The 17,028-nt window shown below is 35.1% G+C and overlaps 1 protein-coding gene and 1 long non-coding RNA gene across 19 annotated transcripts in view; one reads left to right on the top strand and one right to left on the bottom strand.

Moving 5' to 3' along the window:
- SOX6 (SRY (sex determining region Y)-box 6) overlaps positions 1-17,028 on the top strand; it is a 384,360-nt gene that overhangs the window by 242,405 nt on the left and 124,927 nt on the right. The gene's annotated exons all lie outside the window — the stretch shown is intronic.
- LOC106724275 overlaps positions 5,273-17,028 on the bottom strand; it is a 23,070-nt gene continuing 11,314 nt past the window's right edge. The window contains exon 4 of the long non-coding RNA XR_001360027.1: positions 5,273-5,384. This is a non-coding gene — a long non-coding RNA (uncharacterized LOC106724275). The remainder of the gene's footprint in view (positions 5,385-17,028) is intronic.

Raw genomic sequence — 17,028 nt, 5'->3', positions numbered from 1 at the left:
TAACAGTATAGTGGGGAAACCTGAATGATACCACATTACTCAGGTGACATTAATAGCAATGTGACAAATCAATATCATAAGCTACCTAATGGGATGCAATGAGTAGAACATATCATCACTTCTGTGATATTTCTGCCTAAAATGGATAACCTGAATCTAATCATAAGGAAATCTCAGGAAAATAAATAAACACTTTAGGAACAGTCTACAAAGTAACTGGCTTGAAATCATCACTACTGTTAAGGTCATAAAGGTCAATGAGGAGCTGAATAACTATGCCAGATTGAAGGAGACTGGAGAGACATGGCAATAGGTGATCCCACATTGGATCTTATTGCTATAAACGATATGTCAGGACAGTGGCAAAACTTCAATCTGGTCTTTGAAGCGTATATTGCAGTTTTTGCAATGTTCCTGAATCTTTCCTGTAAATTTGCAATTATTTTAAAATAAAAAACTTAAAATACAAAAAAAAAGAATTAACTTTGAATCAAAGAGTTCAAGAACAGAAAGTGGAGGTTGCTATGATGGTGAGCTCAATGTTGTTATCTCAGTGATACTTAGAGGTTTTTTACAAGGAAATCTTATAAGGAACATACTATCAATCCACTTGTATGCCCTTTTCACTTGTATTTGAATATATTAGCCTTCATATTTGGAAGAACCCTATATATGGTAAGATATTTGGTCCTAGGCCATGGTTTCTGCTATCCTTACAAATATTTTAATCAAAATATTATTCCTAGCTTCTGAGATTCAGAAATGTCACTGTTGATGTGATTTCAGTGTTGATGAAGTAACTTGCTAATAGTATCTTGTCAAGAGATTCATCATCAACAGATGATGTAGATTCATCTTCAAGAATTAAACATAGCCCTAACCAGTTTGGCTCAGTGGATAGAGCGTCGGCCTGCGGACTGAAGGGTCCCAGGTTCAATTCTGGTCAAGGGCATGTACCTTGGTTGTGGGCACATTCCCAGTGGGGAGTGCACAGGAGGCAGCTGATCAATGTTTCTAACTATCCCTCTCCCTTCCTCTCTGTAAAAATCAATAAAATATATTTTTAAAAAAGAATTAAACATAGCTTACTCTTGTACTTCAATAGAGTACTGAGGTTGGAAGAGATAGCTGGTTCATTACTTTCAACCAAAAAAAAAAAAAATGTGGTCATTAATCTCCACCAATGATGGAGCCAGATTTAAACTTTGATCAACAATTGGATCTTCTCAAATTTTAAAAACTTACAAAAACATTAATAACCACAGCATAATCCCAGGTAGTGGTAGTTGCTTGGCTGATTAAATATTAATCTCCTTTTATATTGAAAGGCGTTATGATAAAAAGGCATCAGAATCTCTTGATTTTGAATTTAGCTCTGTGAACTTATTAACCTTTCTGAATTGATAAAATGATATAATCACATCTTACTGACTTGTGTTATGTGAATTAATTGAGATTAAGTGTTGAAAGTATCTGGCATATATTTTCTGGAATGTAGTAGATCATCAAGAAGTCCTAAGTATCAATTTTTAAAGCTCCTTTATTCCTAGAAGCAATTCTACTTAAAAATATTTTGGCTTACAGGTAATAAATGTAAATATATTCATTTGTATTTACAGATAGCAAATGTATAGTAAATGTAGAGGAAATAATGTATACTAATTTCTATAGTAATTCATATTTTTCAAATAATTTCCACATCTATTAAGTAGTGTTCAGCTTGATTCTTAAAGGCAATTCTTTTCTCATTTATATATAAGAAAATTGAGATTTACCGGTTCAGAAGATAGTAGAAGAAACCAATGTTTCAGCTTAGTCTTTCAGTGTGTAAGCATTAAACTTTTTATTATCCAGTATTTCTTAACCTTTTAAAACCCTTGAGCCCTCTAAATAAACAAAAATAACCTCATACAATTTTTTAACATTAAAAGGAATTTCTAATTAGGTTAAATGGTGACACAAGAACATTATTTTTATCTTCCAAGGTTCACACTTTAAATATTTGTGAGTTTTTCCTAGGCAGTGAGAGCACAAAGCCAGTCACTTCTAACACGAGCCATATTGCTCTGCTTTGTTTTCCTTACTGTACATACAGTAAAACCAGAATCACAAATATATGTTGATAAAATTGGTTTATAGCATGGAGAGTGCTATACACTTATACATACTATTTCAAGCTAACCTCTCTAAGAAATGTTCAAGGCTCTCATTACTTCCCTCTAATCCCCCATTTCTTCACCACCCTTCCTCCCAATGTGTTGGCCTTGGGTTCCCACCTTGACAACCTCTGCATCATGAGGCAGTCTGGCACACTGGTTAAGAGTAGGACTCTGGAACTAGAGTACTTGCACCCTCCACTTACTAGCTGCCTGACCTTGAGGCAAGCTACTAAGCTTCTTTGTGCCTCATCTATGAAATGGAGACAAAAACAGTACCTAAGTCATGAAAATGTTTTGAAAATTAAATGGGTTCATGCATGTAAAGCACTTAGAAAAGTGCGTGGCACATTGAAGTCCTATATCAGTATTATGTTATTACTGTTTTTACTATTAGCATTATTATCATCACCCATTCAATTACCATAGTGGCTTACAGCAATATAACAACATGATAATGTCAAAAGTCTTGAGAATCAAATTAGATGAGTATCTGTCATTAGGTCTTCTTCAGTCTGTATCTCTTAATTCTGTATCTTATAAAATAATTCAGAATCTCTCCTATTAACCTTTCTTAGCTACTTCTTTGAAAATATTGTTTTGTTTGTTTTGCAAGACCCTTACTTATTCTTCTTACAGAAAACTTCCATATGATAAGATAGACCCAGCAGTGTTTCTCAGAGATCTTTCTCCTACCTACTCTTCACAAATGTGCTTTGGTGATTCTCAAGTCAAGTCTACCCATCACCTCAAAGTGTAGACTGCAGAAACAACAGCAGCAATGGGGCAGGATCTCCCTTCCCCTTAGGGCAGTGGTTCTCAACCTTCCTAATGCCGCAACCCTTTAATACAGTTCCTTATGTTGTGGTGACCCCCAACCATAAAATTATTTTCGTTGCTACTTCATAACTGTAATTTTGCTACTGTTATGAATCATAATGTAAATATCTGATATGCAGGATGTATTTTCATTGTTACAAATTGAACATAATTAAAGCATAGTGATTAATCACAAAAACAATATGTAATTATATATGTGTTTTCCGATGGTCTTAGGCGACCCCTGTGAAAGGGTCGTTTGACCCCCAAAGGGGTCGTGACCCACAGGTTGAGAACCGCTGAGGCATACTGAATCTCCAGGAGGAGAGAATATGTGCAGTGAATGCGCGCGCGCACACACACCCACACACACCCACACACACCCACACACACCCACACACCAAGATTCTGAAATGCTCTCCAAAAGGAGATGAGCCTCTTTATGAGAACACTGGCCTGGTTTGAAATGATCGAATTTAAACTCAGTGGATAGTGTCTGCTATGCACTACACAACTAACCACTTGACATCATTTTCTTCTCACAACAGCCTTGTGAGGTCGGTATTACTATTCCTCCTTTAATGAGGAGAAAACTGAAGTTAAGCAATTTGTTACATTACTGACTCTGATCTAGATCTTTTAACTTCAATTCACTTATTCCAGGTCTTTTTCTACCATAACAGAATTGCCTCTGAACGAAATAATACACTTTTCACCATTTTGGGTTAAAAGGTAAAACTTTAAGAAAGGATTGAAATCTATCTACTCTTGCTTCTTCCCTCCACATGCCAGTATCCTGCCATTTTGGGAGGTTAGTACCAGGGAATAAGGAATTAGGCTGCTTGGGTTTGCAGTGCTTGGTGAATTTGGGTGTCTTTGTTCTATTAATCACTTTTCACTCTCAGCCAAGAGCAGGTGGAACAAGGCTGTCATTTTAACAAGTTAGTGTAAATGAAACAAAACAAAAAAGCCCAAGCAACCTGATAGTTCAGGAGGGCTATGGTTTGAGCCCGGATTTTCCAATTGAACCCTTTTTCGGTTTAATGCTAAAGTAGACTTGTCCTTTTCCTAAGAATGCCATTAATACCCTTTACTCACAAAAAGCTTCTATCATTTTGGAAAGAGCATGGGCTGCAGAAGATTTAGGTTTGAATTCTGGCTCTGTCACTTATTAGCTATAGTGTTGGGTATATTATTTAGTCTTTATTTTAGTAATCTCATCTGTAAAATGTCCTACTTCATAGGACAGTTGACATTTTTCTCACTTTTGAAAAAAATCATCCTGCCTTATTGATGCATAAATTACATACAATGAAATTTATTTGAAGTGTTTGATGAATCCTGGAAATTGTATATAGTAATATACAACTTTTTAGCTGTGAAAAGTTTCCCTGTGTCCCCTTTAAAGTCATATTCCCCCGTGACATTCTGGGTCCATTTCACTGATCTGCTTTCTGTCACTATAATTTAGCCTTTTCTAGAAATTCAAATGGAATCATATAGTATATTCTCTTTTATGTCCAGTTTCTTTCATTTAGCATTATTATTTTGTTGTTGACTCTCACCCGAGGATATTTTTTCATTGAGTTTTAGAGAGAGTGGAAGGGAGAGGGAGAGACAGAGAGAGAAAAACATCGATGTGAGGACAACACATCTCCTGCATGTACTTGGGGGGGTGAGCCTGAAGCCAAGGTACCTGCCCTTAACCAGAATCTAACCTGGGACCCTTCAGTCCTCAGGCTGATGCTCTATCCACTGAGCCAAACCAGCTAGGGCATCATTTAACATGATTTGTAAAAATTCTTTCATGTTACTGGGTCTATCAATATTTTGTTTCTTTATATTACTAGATGGTATTCCACACAATGGACATACCATGATTTGTTATCCATCCTCCAGTTAATAGACATTGTATTGATTTCAATTACTGTTAGCTATTATGAATAATGTTTCAAGTCCTTTTGACACATGTTTTCATTGTGTGTGTATCTATGAGTAAGTTGATTGCTGGGCTGTATGGCAGTTGTATGCTTAACTTTATAAGAAAGTGACTGTGTCATTTTTTATTACCACCAGCGATGTATGAGAGTTCCAGTTGCTCTGCATCCTTGCCAATACATGGTATTGTCAATCTTTAAAATTTTAACTGTTCTGGTGGGTTTTAGGGGTATCTCATTGTGGTTTTCATATTCATTTGTCTGCTGATTGGTGGTGTTGAGAATCCTCTCATGTACTTACTGACCATATATATTTCTCTGTGTGTGAATTATCTATTCAAATTGTTAGCACCCTTTTAAGAACTAATGTATCTCATTTATTGAATTGTAAGTCTTTTTTAATATTCTGGGTAGAAGGTTCTTTGTTTAATTTTGCAAATATTTTCTCTCAGTTCATGGCTTGCCTTTTTGTCTGTTTAATTGTGTCTTTCAAAAGACCAAAGATTATAATTTTGGTGACATTTTATCATTCTTTTCTTTTCTGGTTCATGTTTTTGTGCTTTGTTTTAAAAATATTGGCCTAACACAATATTATAAAGATTTTTCTTCTATCTTCTAGAAATTTTCTAATTTTAGATCATATGTTTATATGGTAATTCATTTTTAATTAAATTTTGTGTTTGGTATCACATAAGGTTTAGGTTTAGGTCAGATAGAGGTACCCCATACTGATAACCATTTCTAGCAAAATCTGCTTAAAATACTATTATTTCCCCCACTGAATTACCTTGGCATCATTGTGAAAATCGATGGGCAAACCTTTGGAGCTGAGATATCCCTCTGGAATATCAGCCAGCAGCCGTGAGAGTGGGGTCAGCCCTTTTTGCATCTCTGCTCTTCTTACCAGTCTTGATGTAGCTTCTTCTGTAAATCCTTGGTTATAAGGCTTCTATTCAGCTAGTCTTCAGTTGGTTATTCAAGTAATTCCAGTTTGGTCTTAGAAGGAGATGAGTATAACATCCACCTAGTCTGCTGCCATCTTAGATCTTTCTATGGTAAGTCTTGATATCTTACTATAGTTGTCCAATTTTGTTGTTCCTTTTCAAAATTGTTTTGCCTAAATTTTTCATATAAATTTTAGAATTAGTTTGACATATTTAAAATATTCTTCTGGAATTATGATTAGGATTTTGTTGGATTTATAGAATAATTTGGGGGATAATTACGATCTTAATAATGGGTCTTCATTACATGAATGTGGCATATTTTTCCATTTCTTTAAGGTATTTAAAAAGTCTCTCTTTGTATTGTTTTATAGCAATCAGTATTCTTTGGTTAAATTCTTCTAAGTATGCTATTTTTATGCTGATGGTCAATGGCATTTTTTAAATTTTAATTTTTCTAGTTGTTTATTCTGGTATACAGAAAGACAATTGATTTTTGTTATTGACCTTGTATGTTGTGACTTTGCTTAATTTACTTATTCATTCTGGCAGTTTTCTTTTTTTCTAAGATCCTTATGATATATGGTTATGATCATGTTTTCTGCAGCTAAAAACTATCTCTCTACTTTCTTTCCAAATTGTATGCATTTTCTTTCCTTTCCTTTGCTTTTGCACTGGCTAAGAAATCCAGTACAATATTGAATAGAAGTGGAGAGAGTGGACATTCTTGTCTGTTCCCGATTTTAGGTAAAAAGCATGGAGATTTTCATCATTGATTATGATGTTGACTATAGGTTTTTCAAATATACCTTTAATCAGACTGAGGGAGTTTCCATCTATTCAAGTTTACTGAAAGTTTTTATTATGAATGGGTGTTAAATTTTTCCAAATTTTTTCCTGCATCTATTGAAATAATAATGTTTTTTCTACTTTATTATCTTATTATAATGAATTATATTGATTGATTTTTAAATGTTAAACCAACCTTGCATCCCTCAAATAAACTCTGCTTGAGCATGATTTATTATCCTTTTTATATACTGTTCCATTCTATTTAGTCACTTTACTTTTATGCTTTTTAAAAACTAGTACCCTGACCTTCAGGAAAATAACTCAATTTATATTTTAGTAAAAGCTGTCTTTGTGTTCTGTATTTTGCAAGGAATAAGAGGTGAAATGTTACAATTCTATTTCAAAAAAGTTCATGGTCTCCTACATTAAGAAAAAAAAGAATAATACCTGATTGATTTTAATGTATGTCACAGGCATACAAACTTGGGGCTGGGTAGTAGAGGAAAAAGAGGAAGAGAGACAGTCATCAGAGTCACTGTTTATAGTATTGCCAGAATGTCTTTGTAGAAGAATGGAAATTTGCCTTCATCTTCGGTCACATTATATAGATTTATGTTTAAGAAAAAAAAATATTTAGACTAAAGTTGGGGACAGAAAGGGTATGTTTGTATTTAGGTTCTACCTTAAAGAATACAGAAAGACAACTAGAAAAGAAAAATGAAAATTCCTGTACTGGGAATTAGGAGTGCTAGTTTCAATCTTAGCTGATTTTGACAAATTATGTCATCATGGGCAAGTCACATTATCTCTATGTGCCTCACTTTTCTCCTTTATAAAATGTATGCTTAGGCCGATCAGTGATTCTAGACAAGGAAGGAGAGAGTATGTTCTATATTGTATATCTGAAAAAGCTCACTAGAGTGCTGTGTCTAGGTAAGACTCACTGGATTATAAAGTCTCCAAATCTTTTTCCATCACTGAAAAATTTCTGATTTTATGATTTTATGAAATCAATAAACTTGGAGACTAATGACCTTGTTTTTAACTTTTGCTTAGCCATTCTCAAGTTTTGTGAACTTGACAAGTCACTTTTCCTCTCTGGGCCTTATTATATTTATGTTTAAAAGGAAAGTATTGGAAAAATGGTCTCCTAAAGCCATTCTGGTTCCAAAAGTCTGTTGTCCTAAAGTTAAAGATAAATCTACTTATAGAATACATGTGTGTATATATCAAATATGGCAAAGCACTCGGTATACTGAGATAACTATGGCTACATATTGTATTTGAATGCATTCAGCATTTTTAAGAATCCTGGAAAATAAAATTCTAAGGCCCACACTATTAAACTTTTCTAATTTTAATGGGAAATGTAAATCCTTGGTCATATGTTGAAATGCTAGCTTTCTGTAGTTCCTGCCCCCAACTTGTAACCCAAAAATCTAAGACTTCTATATGTTTTTCTAGATTGTAGTTTTCCTTTATTATTTACAGTCTGTTGTAATAAAGCTTCAAGGATATAGGGCATTAGAGCACCACATCTTTAACTAGCTGGGGCATAATACATGATTTGAGTCCCTAATATTTTCTAACAGTGAGGTTTGTTTATTAAAAAAACCCCATGCTGTGACTGAATCAGTTTAATAGAAGCCAAGTTTGAACTTGAACATTCAAATGTATGCCCATATATCTTGGGCATATATCACATATAATGATGTGGGGTCTAGACATCTTTCTGGGTTTGTTTATGTCTGTTATGGATTCCCCTCATTATCCATGGTGTTTGAGGGAGACCCAATGGATTCAGCTAGTTTATTGCATACTTTCTATATTTAAGACTAACTCAGAGTTCCAAGTGGCACATATGTTCCAAGTTGGAAGATTATTTTCTCACTTTCCTCTTTTATGATGATGATTAAAGAAAAATAAAAATAAAAATATTTTAGGGAATGGTGACATGTTGAGAGTGGCTAACGTTAATCCTTTGGCCATGTTTCAAATACAGTTTTATAATCTTTAAGTTTATTATGCTACCCTTCCTAAAATATTTTGACAAGTTTGAGCTATAGCATCTGTTTTCTTATTTTGAAACCATATTGTGTATCATCTGTTGTTTTATTATTATTGGTTATAACTTTTAGGATTTAGTAAAGGTAGATAATATACTCAGAATGCTAGTGTTGAATAAGTGTACCTAAAGAATAGATTTTAGATATAAAGCAAACATTTTTTATCTGTAGTTCTATTGTTAATTTGAAGCAAGTAATTCATGGTCACTTAAGTAGCAGCTTTCATTGTTGCTGCTGTTGTTAAAACCTCTCCCCTTGACACTTATTTTAAAGAAACCAGTATTTATTATATTTTTTATAAGTTGAAAAGCTATTTTTTGATCAGGTGAAATAAAAGAATCAAATAACATTATAAAAATTTGCAATAAATATTGAAAGAGGATGGATTGTCATGAGAATGTATCATTATGGGTATTTTTAAAGGGGGTGATATAGCACTTGCTATAAATATTCATTTGTTCTTAAATGTAGAAATATTCAGTGCTTAGGTGATTTTATGCCCATTTATGCTAGAAGGAACAAAAGAAACTTTAAAAACTGAAAGCATAAACATAATTGAACCACCCACTTAAAAGAGAAATTGGAATAGATGTTTTCCAAGGGAGAACATGCTTTCTGTGTAAAAAGGGCTAGTGTAACAAGAAGTCATCTATTCTTGATTTCTTTAGACAGCTAGAGCTTTGTGCCTTGTCTAGTTTCTGCGTTTTAAGAGCTTGTTCTGTGTAGCAGAAATAATACAATAAATGGGTTTAACCACATTTGTCTCAGCTAGACAGTCTGCTTTGTCAGAGATTGCTGGTACAACATAAACAAATTATGTGTGTATAGTGCTTTTCAATGAAAGCCTATCTAACAGAGCTGAGATTGTATTTCAGCAGCTGTAGATTTAATCTCCTACCTGTCAGTTAAAACAGGCATTTCCTGAACCAGATAAGGACTGATTGTAGAGGAGGGAAGTAGTCACAGCTGGACAAGGACCTATTGTTATTGGCTGATAATTTCTATGTAGATTCAATTTCTTATTCTACCATGGAACCTATAATCATAGTGCAGTTGTAAAGGAGCGAATCTGACCTTTTTAATAGTTAAATTAAGAAGAGTTAAAGAGACTCAAAGCTGGGCTTTGTGTCATTCATATTTGGGAACTGTCATGTGGAGCTCAAAGGAAATGTCTATAGGTTTGATCATCATGGTTCTAGATCACTGTGGATGAGCTAATAGGGTAATGCAAATATACCTGTTCACAAATTTGTAATTACATTTGTAGGGATTCAAGTTGTAATTCAAACTAAAGTAAAAAATTAAGTATATGGATAAATACTTTACCATGTGAGTAACATGTCATGGGACATATCTCTTTATTTGCTTTTTTTGGGTGGGGGGATGGAGGTAGGGGTTTCCTTTCTTTCTCTTACCCATAGAAATTTACAAAATTAAATTGAACTTTATCAAAATTTGTGGTGTTGGTTTGGGGAAAATATCTCTCTACATTTGGTTAAGTTATTATAATATTTTTCTGAGTTCCATGTGTTCCAGGTCATGAATGGGCACACTGATAGGCTGGTCCTTGCATTTATACTAACTTGGTCAGCAACCTACATCCACAACTCTTCAATTTTCAGTTTAAATTTCAATTTTTAGTTTTTATAGCAATTTCCATTTTTCAAAGAGCTTTTTACATATATCACTTGATACTTATAAAATATTTGGAAGGTAAGTATAACACTGGGGTTTGGAGGTGATATTTGCTGAAGTGTAAAGGACAGAATGGGCAGTAATCAGGTCAAAATTGTGGATATAAAAGACAGCACTAAAATTTTTAAAGCCAGCATTAACCTTGCTTGCTTCCTTCCTCCCTCTTCTTCTTTCTTTGCTTTCTTTATCTTTCCTTTCATATTTTTATTTTCTTCCCTCTCTTATCTTCACTTCTCTTCCTTTTTCTTAACATATTGTAATTAGGGCAAAGTTACTACTACTTTGTTTTTGTTTTGTTTTTTTGGTGGTGGTACAGAAGATTGGCTAAGATTTTATATTGTGCTTACCTTAAATCTAAGCCAATCATCAAGGACTATGTAATAGTGTGTTTTAGATGGAGTATGGTAAAAAATTAATATCTTAATATAAAGGATAAAGAAATATTCAAATTTCTAACGAGGATTTCTTGCTTTAAGAATGTGTGGAAAATTCAGTATATTCATTTTCCATTTTGAATTCTGGTTTGTTTATTTTTCTATTGACCTGACTGGGCCAGTAGACCCTTCCATTTATTTTTGGGTTTGAGTTTCTATTCCCTTTCAGCTGTGATTGCATGAGTTATTCCTAATCATTCTTATTTTTAAAATTAATTTATTTTAATTTTAAATGTTAACTTATTTTCCAACTACAGATGACATACATTATTATGGTGAACAACATAGTAATTACACATTTCTATACCTTAGGATAAGTCTAGTAATCATCTGCTCGTCTTAATTAATGCGGTTAACCTGTTCTTTGTAACAGCAGAGTATCATGAGAGGTGAATTGCTGCAGCATCTGACTCTATTGTAAATTCCAGTTTCATTTGGCAGATATGACATTAGTCTCAAATGCCAAAAAAACTAGAGAAGTTTAATTAGCTAGTGTTTGAGCCGGTTTATATATATATTAAATTTTCTACTGTTCTGATCTTTACTAAAAGTTGATTTTTTTCCATAGGAAAGTTGGCAAAGTAACTTGAATTATTTTAAATACTCCTGTTTTCCCCCACAGAGACTGGATTAAGGATTTGCATTTTCAGTTTCTTCAGTAGGCTTCTCAGCTGCCTAAAATTTTATTAAAAGACATAGTATTTGGGGAAGAGAATTACAGGGAGGCCGCAGTAGCCTCTTAGATTTTATTATCTTACTAGAGGCCCGGTGCACAAAATTCGTGCACTGGGGGGGGGGTGTCCCTCAGCCCAGCCTGCACCCTCTTCAATTTGGGACCCCTCGGGGGATGTCTGACTGCTGGTTGGACATCCTCTCACAATCCAGGACTGCTAGCTCCCAACCACTCGCCTGCCTGCCTGCCCGATTGCCCCTAACCGCTTCTGCCTGCCAGCCTGATCACCTCCTAACCATTCCCCTGTCAGCCTGATTGATGCCTAACTGCTCCCCTGCCAGCCAGATCACCCCCAACTGCCCTTCCCTGCCAGCCTGGTCGCCCCCAACTGCCCTCCCCTGCAGGCCTGGTCCCCCCCAACTGCCCTCCCTTGCCAGCCGATCACCCCTAACTGCCCTCCCCTCCCGGCCTATTGCCCCTAACTGCCCTCCCCTGCTGGTCATCTTGTGGAGGCCATCTTTTGACCACATGGGGGAGGCCATCTTGTGCAAGGGTGTGATGGTCAATTTGTATATCACCTCTATTATATAGGATGCTCTTCTCCCCTATAGGCATGAAAAAGTACCAGTGTTTGAAAGTGATGTGTGTGCTTCTTGTCTCATATGGAATCACTGGACAGGTCATGTTTTTAAGCAGTCAGTTAATCAATTAGTTAATCAGTCAGATAATTATTTTTTGCCTTTCATATTTGCAGGCACTGTCCTAGTATCCATTAAGAATCTGTCTGCAAGATGTTTTCTTCTACTTTAGTAGAGAGGATATGTAAGATGGGAAAAGGCCATGATGATCCCACTTTTAGACTATTGAAGTAGTTTCTAAACTGGCCTCTCTGCTTTCATTCTTGCTCTAGTCAAGTCCATTTTTTTCCCAGCAACCAGAGCGATCTTTATGAACCTAAATCAGGTCTCATGCCACTTCTCTCTCTTAAAACCCTGCAATGACTTTCCATCACACTCAGAATGAAATCCACACTTTTTGCTGTGCTCTGCAAAACCCGAGTGATCTCCTCTATGCCCATTTCTCTCTCTCCTCTCTCTCTCTCTCTCTCTCTCTCTCTTTCCCCCTATCTTTGCTTTTCCTGTGCTGGCCTTACCAGCTCACTCACCCAAGTTACTGCTGCATTGGGTCCTTTGCACTCACATGCCCTCTGCCTGAGTTGCTTTTTTCTCAGATAGTTCCATGTAGCATTTTCTTAGGTCATTCAACCCTGCGCTATATTATCTCCTCAGAGAAGCCTTCCTTGACCATCCCTAACCAAAATAACCCCCTCCATTCCCTACGGTTACCTCCCACTTTCCACCATATACCCCTCATACTCTATCTCTATCTCTATCTCTATCTCTATCTCTATCTCTATCTCTATCTCTATCTCTATCTCTCTATCTCTAGCTCTACCCTTCATACTCTATCTCTATTCTTCATAGTATCTGTTATCAACTGGTATTTATTATACTTATATATTTGCTCATTATATACACATATATAGAGTGTCCCAAAATTCACACAAGATTTGAATTTTGCGTGAGCATTAACAACAACAACAACAACAAAAAATAAAAGCCTTATTTTACTTGGTTTATTGAATCAGATTCTAATATCTGTTGCCCTTTGATTTCAATCCCTTCAATTTGATAAGCATTACCAAGTACCAATTATGGCCCAGGAGCAGGGACAATGAAGACCAATGAAGACCACAGCTTTGCGTACGTGCCAGCAAAACTGTGGAGTCCATTTACCTGATGTGCTATTCCATACATAACCCTATACTGTATACTTTATGAATCAAAAAATAATTTACAATTTTTAATTATAAACCTGTGTTTTCTATCAAAATTACTTCTTGCGTGAATTTTGGGACACCCTATGTGTGTGTGTGTGTGTGTGTGTGTGTGTGTGTGTGTGTGTGATATATGTACATACATATACACCTGCATATATATCTACATTCATTTGTATATTGTCTGTCTTTCCTAAGAGTTAATGGTAGGGAATATTATCTGCTTTTATGTCCCCAATGCTTAGAATAGTGGCAAATATTGAAATGAAAACCACTAAATAATTCAACACAGTATGTGCAATGTAAATTTTGACAGGAAGGAAGAACTTTATACTTCTTCATAGAATTGAATTTGAACTGAATTTGAGCTGAACCATGAATGGTAGGTCAGGTTTGGAAAGGCAAAAAACAGAGGAAATATCATTCTAAGTGGTGTGAACAAGACTTAGAAGCTATCTATAATAATAAAAGCATAATATGCTAATTAGACTGGATGTCCTTCTGGACGTCCTTCCAGATGACCTTCCGGATGAAGCCAGGGCTGCAAGGGAAGCCCGAGTCCTGGGTGTCTGCCAGCAGCCAGAGGGAAGCCTGGGTTCCAGGTGCCAGAGGGAAACCAGTCCTGGCAGCCAGGGGAAGGAAGGCCTATTCTTTCATTCTTTCATGAATTTCGTGCATTGGGCCTCTAGTTGAAAATAAGAGGAGAAAGATGGTAAAAATAAATAAAAACATTTAAAAAAATAAACTATTTTCTAGTTGCCCAGCTAGTGTGGCTCAGTGGTTGAGTGTCAACCCATGAACCAAGAGGTTATGGTTCAATTCCCGATTAGTGCACATGCTTGGGTTGACAGCTCGATCTTCAGTAGGGGTCGTACAGGAGGCAGCCGATTGATGTTTCTCTCTCTCTACCCCTCTCCCTTCCTCTCTCTCTAAAATCAATAAATATATATTAAAAATAATTTTAAAAACTATCTTCAAATAAATGAATACAATCGATTTTTGTATTTTCATACTGACTTTTGTATTTTCAAAGTCAGACCATGGCATGCTAAAAGAAAAGAATGCTATGATGAAGTATCTTGGAGGAGATGTTTATTTCCATTGCCTCAATTTGAAGATTATTAATGATGAAAGTACTTCAAATTGATTCAGAAGATTTAGATTTAACAAAATCACCAGAGTTGTTGTAGCTTAGTTTTTGAACAACATAGAACAAAAATTCTTTAATGTATTTATGTAACAAGTATTCTTGAGTCCCTACTCTGTGTAAGAGAGACTTTTACTAAGCCCTGAGGAGGTACAAAGTCTGCCTTAAAGTTGCTTGTGCATAACTTTAACAAGTCCTGTAGTCAAAGATGTAAACCTGCATTTCTGGAGGAGGAATTTAATAATTGAACTCTGGTCATTGCTAACAGAATAAGCTTGTGTAAAATACTTCAGGGGTAAAAGCCAGATTGCCTTCATTACAGGTCAAAAGTTTACAAAAGGTTTATATCTGAATTTGGTTGTTACAAAGAAAGGAATGCTACATTCTTCACAAATGTTACCATCTTTATACCGCATTTATGCTAAATTAAAAAAATTAATTTCCATCTTGGCAAAACACTTTGACCATTGTGTGTTTAATGGGGTTTCCATTTGAGAACAACAATCATTAGTCTCTAATATGTTTCATACTTCTGTGGAAATAAGACAGGGTAGAATAAGAAACATTCATCTTCACTAGTCTTTGGAAATATCCAAAGTAATTGACTAGCTCAGTCTTCTGTGATGGCCTGGTGACCACTAACTGTGACTATTTGCATAATAGTCAACTCTTCACTTCTGTAGTGATAACTGTTTGTATCTGATTAAAATTAAGACTGTTTTAGTTCTCTTGACTTTTCCAGAAGTTGCAAAAATTGAGATTTGCTGTTCTGCTTTAACCAAACAAATGCACACATGGGGATAACAATATGCTGAGTTTATGCAGATTTTACAGCACGAATCTGAATAAAATACCCACTAATAGATCCTTAAGGAGTAATAAACACACATGAATTTTCCTTAGTTGCACTTTAAAGTGATTTTAACATACTACTAGACCTTAACAATAATATTTAATTGACAAGATTATGCATTTGTATGGATTGAAAAGGTAGTAGATATCTAATTCCAAATGAATCATAAATTTTACTTTTGCATAACATGTTTTATTAATTTCTTTATGGCCAGGATATTCTACTTCCCTCCTGGTGAGCGTTTCTTAAAACACAGTAAGATAATTTAAACACATTTAATTAACATTTATCATCCATTTTATAAAGTAATCTGACTTTTGTCCTCATAAATACTCTCAAAAATTTTCGGAGCTAAAGACCATAGGAAGACTATGGAAAGACACCTAATGGAATTTTTGTTATAATTTAGTTTAGTTTTGTTTTTTAAAGCAAATCTTTCCTTTCTCTGTTGACCCTATTCCAAAGTAAGCTTACAAACTGATAATTTATACTACTGTGTAAGTGAAAACAAACCTAACCCCACTACCTGATAAAATAAGGCTATGGACTTCTCCAAGGTAGCTTTATAGTCCTAGTGCCTAGCATGCTTGGTGCTCAGTAAATGGATGTTGAATATTTGAATGAAGACAAGCACTACTGACTTCTCTTATGTATTAACTGTTTCTTGGGAGCCTAAGAGGTCATTGTATATGTGTGGAGTTCTTTATTTCAGTGAGTAAGAGAACAAATAAGTAAGAGATACTGAGGTACGATTACGCTAATGCTAAACCTATGTCCTTTTCTTTGAGAATTCAATATTTAAACGTACAAATAAATGAGAGAGACTATAATGATGTTTGATTACTAATGATTCTGGTAGGTTAATGAGATATTTACCCATTAGAAAATGCAAATAGAAGGAATGTATACAGTATGTTGAGAATATGAAAAAAGGAGTTACCACAAAGGTCAGGATTGGTTCTTTCAGGGCTAACATTTCTCTCTGAATATAAACCTAAAGAAGATTTTTTTTTTAAATGTGTACTACTATCCTAATAGATGAAATCACTGTGCTCTTACTGTCAATGGTTATTTCCCTCTTGTGTAACCAAGGAAGGGAACTGGGAAGTGCTAGACTGTGAAGCCAATTTGAAGTAGCTATCTTAAAGACCAGTCCAGTAAAAAGCATTGCTTTTGTTTGCATGTATTACTCTTGGAAGTAAGGGTAGAGACATAGTAAAGCTGGGGACAAGATGTGTCTTTTCCATTCCCCCTGTGACCATTTTAGGTTTTCTATTAAGTATATTTAATAAGTAAACTACTGGAATGATTTTCCCTTTTTCCTTTAAATTAAATTTTCACTGAAGTATATAATATACATACATAAAAATATGTGTCATAAATGTAAAGTTAGCTCTAATATTCAAACTAAAACATATGATTTTGAAAGATTAAGGCCTGAGTTTTTTAAATGATGCCTTTAAACTGTAATATCTTGAGTTTATCCTACCTTTTCAGGGGTTTTCTTGTTCCTTTAGTGAGGATCTTGAGAAAAGTGGTGGCAGCAGCATGCAAGTTCTAGGAAGAAATTGCATATTAAAGGGCAATGATAACAATGGTAACAAAGTAGTATATTATCCTTGTTTGGGTTGGGGGAGTTGGGGAGGGAGAGAGAGGGAGAGAGAGGGAGGGAGGG

This window comes from Myotis brandtii, unplaced genomic scaffold, assembly GCF_000412655.1.
Source record: "Myotis brandtii unplaced genomic scaffold, ASM41265v1 scaffold782, whole genome shotgun sequence".
Classification (NCBI taxonomy): domain Eukaryota; kingdom Metazoa; phylum Chordata; class Mammalia; order Chiroptera; family Vespertilionidae; genus Myotis; species Myotis brandtii.
This window is presented reverse-complemented; position numbering and strand designations above follow the sequence as displayed.